The 10,247-nt window shown below is 48.1% G+C and overlaps 1 protein-coding gene across 1 annotated transcript in view; it reads left to right on the forward strand.

Moving 5' to 3' along the window:
- Nucleotides 1–217: 217 nt before the first annotated feature.
- LOC119099078 (octopamine receptor) overlaps nt 218–10,247 on the forward strand; it is a 20,741-nt gene continuing 10,711 nt past the window's right edge. The window contains exon 1 of the mRNA XM_037222133.1: nt 218–279. The gene's annotated coding sequence lies outside the window, so the exon portion shown is untranslated. The remainder of the gene's footprint in view (nt 280–10,247) is intronic.

A 10,247-nucleotide genomic window follows, 5' to 3' on the forward strand; every position in this document is an offset into this window, starting at 1 on the left:
CGCGGTACGGCGACACGCAGCTAGCTGCGGTTCTTCCCCTTGGCGGTGTCAACGCGGTGCTGCGTCCCCCGGGTCGACGCGGCGGGCGCCGCCTCTCGCGCGACCCGTAAAGATTTCTCTCCTGAAACGAGATGCGCCCGTGACGTCAGCGTCGGTAGCGACGCGCGTCGCCGGCAGCCGCAGCATCGGCGTCGATTGATCCCGGCCGGCTGGGGCACAAAACAGGCCGCTCGGCCGCGCCAGACCTGACCGTGGCGCCCTTGAACAGCATGTGAACAGGTGAGAGCAGCCGCCCTGCGGACTTCGAGCGTATTCACGTGCGCTCTTAGCTGCCGGGCTTGACTCGGCCGCCATCGCTGCCACGGCCGCCATTTCCTATGATCGTCTAAGCTGGCTCAACGAGTTTACCTGACCACCGTTTGCTGGAAGGATGGCTGTGACTGAGATCTCGTGTGTGAAATAATTATGTTACGAAATATCCGAACCCAATAGCGATCTTAAAAAGCATAGCCCCTCACAGAGGAAGGCAAGCAGCATATCTGTGAATACAACACTCTTCCCAAGTTTGAGTAAGTTATTGAGTGTTTTGTAATGATTCTAAGAGCAATACGGAGGTTTTCTGCTATCCACCTTGCTATCAGGTCAAAAAGACTTTGTTAAAATCTTGAATAAAGAGGTTGTACCTACCAACAAAACATTGTGCTGAAATAAATTAGGAGAAAGCTGCAACGTACTCTCCCGATTTATACGGCATCTTTTCTGCGCCAAGAGTGTGCTTTTTACACTGAGTTATGCCGCTTAATCTATACCTTGATACGTACCCAATCGGAACCGCGTTCCACCCGGCGGCACTTTTGTTGTGGTGTCCAGTGGAATTACGCTCGTTTTAGGGTATGACATTAGGGTCGAAGACAAATCACAAACGTGTCGGTACTTATGATGTTTGAGAATGACGTGATTTAACAATCTGCGCTTTGGATTTCTGTTTTTAAGTTTGCCCCGTCAAAATTCAAAATATAGGCACGCTTTGACAAGTCAAATTTCCTCACTTAAAAAGCCGCCCACAATGCTCTTCCCAGGTGAACGATTACTGTGGCCTGATCGTGGACAGCGGAGCTCTCCATGAGATGTTCTTGGCAAAAACATATGAACCAGTAGACGCATGATGCTGAGATGTTCAAGGGAGTGAGTTTTAAACAACGTTCCATCAAACCCTCTATGCAAATGCAAATACTCTAACCTCTAACTTCCTCAGATCATGACTGATGACATGACCTAAGGAATGCAGGGAGAGCCTTGCCACAACCGCGCTGTCGAGGTCCTGTCCGTTGCATTTTCTATCAAAAGCCCGACAACGTACGTCTTTTGCCAAATATGCGTTCTGAAGAATTTCGCCGTATTGATTTGCCCTACCTCGTGATGCTGCATGATAATGCGGCCCCGACGCAGCCGCAGTCGTATTGATAGGATCAATCCAAGGATCAGGTCGGATCTGATTTGCCATCCGCATCTAATCGAATCTTTTCAAATAAGCGTGTACCAGATCATGTATAGATTGACCTAGGTCAGCTGTGTCAAAAGAGGAGCTGTACTGGGAAATATTTATTTTGCCTCTCATGGCCTGGTCCAACGTATGTACGAAATCATTCATGACGCTCAATGCAGTTTAACGGATGCCCTTTACCGGCGTTTGGGTTGGGTCGTATCATCCTTGGCTCTTAAGGTAACGGGGTGAGGAGACCTGTATATGTCCTGATTCAACATTTCACAGGCTACACCTGACAGGTGACAACGATAAAGCTGATACATACCTAGAATAATATGTACCAAGGGCTATAAAATGACGCTTCCTCACTGTCATCACATAAAGGATTACGAGGGTTGAAGAAAGAAAAGAGAATAACTACTTTCACAACCTTGAGCGGGGGTCATCCATGAAATTACATGTGGTTTATTTCGTCGTGGTCTACATCCCTTGTTTGTCGATCGTAAGAAAACTGCTTATCCTACGATGGTTTAATAATCATAAAAATGAGTCCAAGAACCAAATAGGTTTCGAAAATTGCAATGGTCCCGATCCTCTTCTGTTCTTGTTTAAGCATTTTATGCTGCTGGCATAAAGCAATGCCGTAGGAGCACTTGTGTTGACGAAAGTAACATTTCGAAACATGATATGCGGGGGTGGGTTTTATCTTTTCCTTCCGCTAAGGTGCTGCTCCATGGTCGACAATTAAAATTTATTAAATATGCACGCATACACGCACGCACGCACGCACGTACGCACGCACACGCATGCATACGCACGCATTCACTCATGCACGCACGCACGGTTGCGCATAGTACATCACTCGAACCATTTCGTGGTTAAGGTGGACTTCGACGAAGTAAGTGGTGCTTCAATGCACAGCCAAACCTCTCGACACAGACCTGCGTCAGGTCACGGGGAGAGGACTTAGGGACGAGCAGACCTCCATTCCGCTGTGCGTCGCTGGAGCCGCTGGGGAGCACAGCCGGCGGACCTAGGTGTGAGCGGCCTGCAAGTCTGCGCTGCTGGAGTCGCTGGGGAGCACAGCCGGCAGACCTGGGTGTGAGCGGCCTGCAAGTCTGCGCTGCTGGACTCGCTGGGGAGCACAGCCGGCAGACCTGGGTGTGAGCGGCCTGCAAGTCTGCGCTGCTGGACTCGCTGGGGAGCACAGCCGGCAGACCTGGGTGTGAGCGGCCTGCAAGTCTGCGCTGCTGGAGTCGCTGGGGAGCACAGCCGGCAGACCTGGGTGTGAGCGGCCTGCAAGTCTGCGTTTACCCTAGATGGAGCCGTGCCTGAGCCGAGTAACTACGGCTCCAGGGACATCAATCGCTCACTCGGACGCGATCTGGATCGACATCATGGGGACTGACCATGCCGTCTGGACTGCGGGAGCTGCCGATTCCGCCGGCTCCCGCAGCCGTGGGCGGTGCATCCCTGGCTCAAAGATGGTGCGGGCGGGTTTAGCGGCATCCAACAGCATTTAACGAGAGATGTGCAGGTCGTCGAGGCAAATGCGTCCCAGAGAGCTGTCCGAGGCTGTTTTTTTGGAGTCTTATGAAGTTCAGCCTGATAATGGCGATTTATCTAAATATGCACCTACTCGCACTATGGTTATTTATAAAATTGCTTTTCAACGCTCGGGGATTTAGGATCGTTCCGCATAGAGTAATGCAGGATTAAGTAAAAAAAAACATGAAACTTGACCAACTAAAGACACCATTGAATGTAAATTAACAAAACTCGGTACTAAAACGGGTCTTAATTGATTGCGTTGAGATGATGGCCTTCCTTCGTGTCGGCAGGCCAGCCATTGCACCCCGACATGGCCTGGGCTGGGTGCTACGTCACAATGTCTCGTCGGGCTCGCCATCAGACATCGCTGTTACTAAGCACAGCCGCGGCGCGGAGTAATTTAGGGGTTCACCGCTGATTATGGCCTTCAGCACTTGCCGCTCGTCACTATAATAAAACTGCTGGCTCGCGTTGATGTCGGCTTTATAAATTAGACCACTACCCACTGGAAATTTCAGTCTCATGGCGGCTGGTCTGGGCTACTTTGGTTGCTATGAAACGTCTGGCCTCCATACGTCGACATCGGCTCGGCCAGTGCTGGATATGTATTGATTCGCCTCTACGTCCTCATAACATTTTACATATCTTACACGAACCAGGCGTGCTCCGAAGAGGAGTGTGTTGGTCGTGTGTAAGACATCTCTGAGCTTTGGATACATAGCTGAGAGGTTGATATCATGTGGCGTTTACTCTCCGCGCTTTGGCTGCCTAGGACCGCGTCGTGCAGCCGTTTTGCAAGTAGGTGTTGCTCATATGGCAGGTGCTGGAAATGAAATTTCGCCAGGAAATCAGATCCTGCGCGTTTCGAAGAAATGACCAAATGAGCAACCAACTGAGCAAATAAAGGCTCAATGCTGAACCGTAGGCTACCCAAGGTTCAATGCTAGCCAAGATTCAATGTTGAACCATTGTTAGCTGGGTGATAGCACATTTGGAGATCACTTCTAAAAGTTCAGAGGTTTATTCCCTTTGGAGGTTTTTGGAATGCCTGTCAGATGAATGATATAATTTCTCTGCAAAGCGGCTACACAGTGCGGTCGTAATAGCCGGAGTATGGAGAGAAAATACTGAACGATGTTAGTCTTACGGCTCTAAATTTAAACCATGCGCATTTTCAGTGCCTGTCAGATGAACAGTATCATCTACCTGTAACGCGGCTGCACCATGTAGTCACTGACAGCTGGCTGATTAAGAGAAAACACTATACGATACCTTCGACTCTCTCAAATACAGGCTTTTCGAGACGAAGTACCACTTAATTTACTGTTTTTTATTTACCACAACAATAATATTGTTTGTTGTTAATCGGTACTGGGCCTCTGTCCCCTACAAGATGTTATAAGTTGTCCCATGGCCGCAGAGGACAGCAACCTTTGCGATAAGACGAGGATTTAATGGTCGTCTCCGGAAAAGTCCAATTTGCCTTGCAAATACCTCCCCACTGGGAGCATTTTGCAGGCCGTAGTTGGGATGAAATTCGTCCAGCGGAGACTCTGGCAGGACATCTAACATGTGGAAAGTCCGCACTAAAACCCTCTATAACGTTACGCGACACTACTGGATAGACCGCGACGTGAAGAGGCATTTTTCTCCCACCCACCCTAGTGACTTACCCGCTTAGACGATAGCATGGCCCGTGGATAACACTTGGGCGACGTCTGCATCGTGTGTTCAACTGAAGCTGAGCATCAACCGACAACATTTGACTTCAACTATTGAGATGCCTTTGACCCATTTCTTGTCCAGAAACTTGTTTTATGGCACCATGCACGCCTGCCACACCCACCAGCCAGCTGGCTCCTCAGGCCAGTAGAACGCCGCCAGCCCCGCAACCCGAATCAGTCGAATTCCCCAACCGCCCCGCGGCACACGTCCGTCGAATGTAAGCAGCTCCTCGACCAGAATCAGTCGAATGCCACGGCCCCGCGGCTCGGATAAGTCGCAGGTCAGCATCTCCAGGCACCAATGTCGCCTGTTCTAGGTCTCGAGTGAGTCGAATGCCTGCAGCCCCACGGACCGAGTCGGTGACATACCACACGCCTAATGGCTCACACGGGCCGGCGCTCCACCACCACGTGCTATGTCCCTACCGGGCCGGTCCCCGGTGCTCGACCGCGGCAGCAGCCGCCCGCGTGACGTCAGAGGTGGGGCAGCGAACAGACCGAACGTCGCCCGGTCACGCCAGCGCCCCGGGGGCATGACCTTGAAGCACGCTTGCGAGCGCCGCAGGGCGTCGGCCGCCGGCACACTCTGGGCTGTCGCAAACCGCCTCGGGCGAGGCGAATCCGGCGAGGCTCGCCGCTGCTTGTACGCCAATGCAGTCAACAAAACCAACAAACCTTAACATTTCTTCTGCTGCCATCACTTTCACGCGACATAAGTGTTGCAGGACAAAATTTATGCTGCAAAAATTCACCGTCATGGCTTGTACAGCAAAGACTTACACAGCTTGCTTATACGCGACATTATCTCAACTGCACAAACTCATACACGACATGACAACTGCATGACAAAACGTATACTGAAAAAACAGATACCAGCCATTACTTTTGCAAGGGCTCATGCACTCTTCCCTTGTACACGACACTGCTTCAACTGCGACGAGTGACACGCGGCATTGCTGAAGTATACGTTTCATTGTGAAGCACTTATGCCGCGCTCAAATATTCGCAGTAGAGGAAATGCCGCGTATAAACGTCTGCGTAAGTTATTACAGTAGAGGTATTGACGGATGTGCGTTTTTGAAGCATGAGTTCGTTGCGTAACACTTTTCGCGTAAAAGTATTTGCAGCAGAATCAAGTCGTGTTTTAGCAGTGATTGGCTACTTTTGCAATAGAAGCAATGACGGTATCAATTTTCAGTCTTATCTTTTCGACTGATCTATGCCACTCGGCAAATAAAACTAACAAGCTTCCCAAGAATATTGGTCCGTTTCCACATTGTTTCCCTCGAGAATCGAAATTCCGTAACCGGGTTGGCATTTCGCGTCACTGGGCAGGCACCCACCTCCACAGCTTTAATGTGAGAATAGGATATATATATATATATATATATATATATATATATATATATATATATATATATGCAACTACGTCCCTGGCTCATAGTGCGCTGTATTTTTCAAGTGCGTGGATTTCGCCGACCGATTCAATAAATAAGCTTTTGTCGCAACATTTTAGACAGATAAAAAATTAAGATGCTTCAAGTACTACTTGAAAATGCCATGTCACAAAAGTATAAGACTGGGGCTGCTCCTCTAAAGAACCAGGTAACAGAATGAAAACATTTCTATCCGTGCTCCCTGTCTGAGCCCTGCTCACTTCCGTCGTCGGCGTGTCACTGCCCTGGGCCGGCTGTCCTGCGAACTGATCGCGTTGCTACTTTGCTGCATGTTTATGGATCAGCATCACTACTTATTCGTGTACAAAGCAGACGAGATACCTACCAAAGTAACCATATCTGAATTATTTTCCCTCGCACCCAGGGATGGAGCTTCCCATTCAGTTTGGCTGCTTCAGCCCCAACTCCGCACACGTTTGGGCTCCAGTCGCTACATCTTGATAAGATGACGGCCCTACACATTGATAAGAAGTCCAGTCCCTTCACCTTAGGGCAGGTATTTAGCTTCACGGCGGTGGAATGAAGAGGTCTGGGGAAACTTGAGACACCAATCTGGAGTTTGACTGCGTTTGACCTCATTAGACCCCAAGGTCATGGCATAGAAATCTCTAATTTTGATACAAATGTGATTTTACGTACAGGTTAACCCGCCCTGTGAATTTGATGTCCCTAGCTATCTTGGTTTTTGAGAGCTCAGAGGGGTCAAACTGACCCCCCACCCGAGCGAAAGGTATTTCAACCGGCCACCCGGTATTTAATATTATAAAGGCATTTGACCGGCCACCTGGACGTGTGTCAAATAACCAATGCTGTTCGGCAATCCTTCGCCTCAAAGAACGAACCTAATGATACTAACTACTCAGGCTTTGACCATGTGGTTATCAGTGTTTACATGCTTGCATCGTTGCAACTTTCCTACCCTTCAGTCAAGTGGCAGGCCCGCTAGATGTTTAGGTCGAAGATGCGGAATCGGCATGGAAAGAGGGCGCCAAAGGCTTTGCTTCAAGCGCCCGAGCCGATGTTTCAAGCGCCCAAGCCGATGTTTCAGGCGCCCAAGAAGATGTTTCAAGTGCCCAAGCCCATGTTTCAGGCGCCCAAGCCAATGTTCAAGTCTATGTTTATAACGTCTTGCTAGTCCCCTCAGGGAGAAATAGCTCAAAGCTATCAAACTCTTAACTCTCTCCACATCCCTTAACACACATATATTTTGACAAAACTGTAACCACTGAACTCACCTTTGATCAGGGAGGCAGAATGGTGCTGAGCAGTCATGCCTTTTCCAAAAAGTGTTACTCTCAGTACACTTGTGTGCAACTAAATGTTTCAGTCGGCTCAGGACTGACTCACAGATTCCGGGATGCGATTCACCTCATAGCTTGTGTTCCAAAGTTTTTGATTCGGCTCAGTTCAGGCTCATTACTTGCATTGAAACGTTCGACTTATGACTCACGTGGCTAGCAAAATCAAAGACACAATTCAATTCTGGCTCGTCGCCTTATGACTCATATATATATATATATATATATATATATATATATATATATATATATGTGTATATATATTGATCTCTGCGATGCCATGGTTTTACCTGGACGTAAAGCCATGGCATCGCAGAGATCAGGCGATCACCACACCGTAGAACTACTTTGGTTATCATGGTATGGATACGAAAAAGCAGCAAGTTTGTAGTCTGAACCTAGCAAATGCGGGCACCAAGCAATAAGTTTCCCGTAACCTGCTACTAGCCAGCTCTCTCAAGTCTCAGCTCTATGCTAGCACATTCTACCTGGCGCCTATGACCCAGGCCCACTAGTCATATAGCATGTAAGGTGAATACGACTCCACTAAACCTGGCGGTCGGTAGTCCGCACCTGAGAGGTGCCAGCCAAGTGCACTGGCCGTGATGACATGCCAACAATTCAACGCCGGGCTGCAGTTCTGGCGACAGCGATTAGATACCATAAGTAACAAGCATGCTACGAACTTGCCTTACTTGAGTAATAAGTATCACGGATTACATTGGCATTTCTCACAAACAAGCCCAGCAGAAACACACTTTATTCGTCTCCCGTCTTCCGGTCAGCAAGGAACTGAACTGAACAGCACTGAACTGGGCCGAACAAGTGAACTAGGGATATTCTAATGTAGGCGCCGGGTGCTGTTTTTACCAGGATGCCTTAAACTCGTCCCATCGCGTCACTCTGTGAGCTAGGAATCCAAACAGGCGTCTGTGCTGCGCAGAGATTAGTGCTGTACGCAACATTATCCGCATTCCAAGACTACTAAATTTAGAGGCCAAATTCTCACTCGCAAGTTGCGTGTTGCATGGAAATAGTTATTGATGCAATTCCTGGGAGCTCATATGAGGCATACAATCCGCATGTGACACGAGGTGGTCTTGCCGCTATTGCCTTTTACTTTATACAGCGTTAGCAAAAGCATGCTTACAGCAGCTCAAGAAGAAGTGAATTAGTGCTCAGGTATGAATTAGTTCATTGTTTTCACAATTGACAGTGAAAAACATGGTCAACCCTTGGTTTTATAGGCATCAAACCATCTCTCCCCGATTTTAGGGTATGATATAGGAACGTAGGATGTCCCTACCATGTAATATCTCTTGGTTCCTGGGTGAGATTTGCCAACATGAGTTTAGGATCACCAATATTGCGTTTGCTGCATTGAAATTGCAACATCAAATTTTGTGCCCATTTTGGCAAAATTGTATAGCTAATGCCGCGGACTGTTCATTTCAACGCTCTGGAATGTCTATTAAGTTGTCTGGACGTGCTTTGTTTCTTCATGTTTTCCTTACTGCTTTCATTTGAGTAATACGAGTCACTGCCAGCAGTATGGTTAGAAATGACCAAAGCACGATCCAGGTCATGAAATTTGTGAAGAATGTGATTCAGCTCATGACTCAAAGCGGAAGTTTTTCTGGTGAGCCGACTCACTCATGGGTCACCCCGAAATGATTGACTCATGATTCGATTCACAATTAAGCTCAAGTCGAACACAAGTCTGATTCCGAGACACCGCTACTGCACATGCTGCTAGCCAAGCACGCTGTTCGTGTACTTGCAATGCGGATACGAATTTTGCAAGAATTTGTCAAGCAACGAACAATCTCGGTGCGCATACCTCTGTTATCAAAATCATGCATCAGTTTAAGACATTCACTGTAGTGGCAGAGGCAGAAGGCGAACTTAGGCAGACAGTTCAGGAGGCCTTCCAGGAGGCCGGTCTTCGTTTCCTCCCTCTCGGTGAGCGCTGCTCTAATACCAGCTGCTTGGAAAACATTTAATTGAGCCTGCATGTTGGTGCAGGGAAAAACACTGGTCCATTAAAAATGCATGTCTCCCCACACGGGGCTGGCTGCCGCGCCTCTGCCTCCTGGGTGGTGTATATCGAACCGGTGGCGAAAACCGAGCTTGGTGAATTGGTATAATCTTTGTATTTAACAGCAGCCTTAACACGTGCATCGGGTGAGGTCAATTTGACCCAACCCCGAAGGTTTCTCCAGCATAATTCCGAAAGGCGCCGTGAAGCCTCGTCAAACTTGGCTTAGCCGTCGGCAAATGGACAGCGGATCTTGTGCTTCGTGAAATTGCATGTACCTTGTAAGGCTGCTGACCTAAAGAAAATCGAAGTCAATCTGTGTCTGTTAATATAGGCAATATGTAGGGAATCATTCAATCTGATGCAATATCTCAAAGTATAAAATGTTAGACGAAGATACCCATAAATATAGCGACATATCAAAGTGCTTAAGTGTTAGACGAAACCATATATCTCTGAGATAGTTTCTTACGCAATTAGACAATTAAATTTAGGACCGAAACAAATCCCATTGACTTTTGGTCAGGTATGAAGGTCAGACCGAGGTGAAAACCAACCTTTTTCTAGAGAGCTTGCTGTAGGGGGTAGTTTCTGATGCTCGTTCCGAATTTCTTGATAATAGAGGCTGCAGCAGACATGTCTTAAGAACTTTTTAAAAGTCAGAGTGGATTACTGACCTAAAATAGTCCAGAT

This window comes from Pollicipes pollicipes, unplaced genomic scaffold (assembly GCF_011947565.3).
Source record: "Pollicipes pollicipes isolate AB1234 unplaced genomic scaffold, Ppol_2.1 Scaffold_4740;HRSCAF=5597_pilon_pilon_pilon, whole genome shotgun sequence".
NCBI lineage: Eukaryota > Metazoa > Arthropoda > Thecostraca > Pollicipedomorpha > Pollicipedidae > Pollicipes > Pollicipes pollicipes.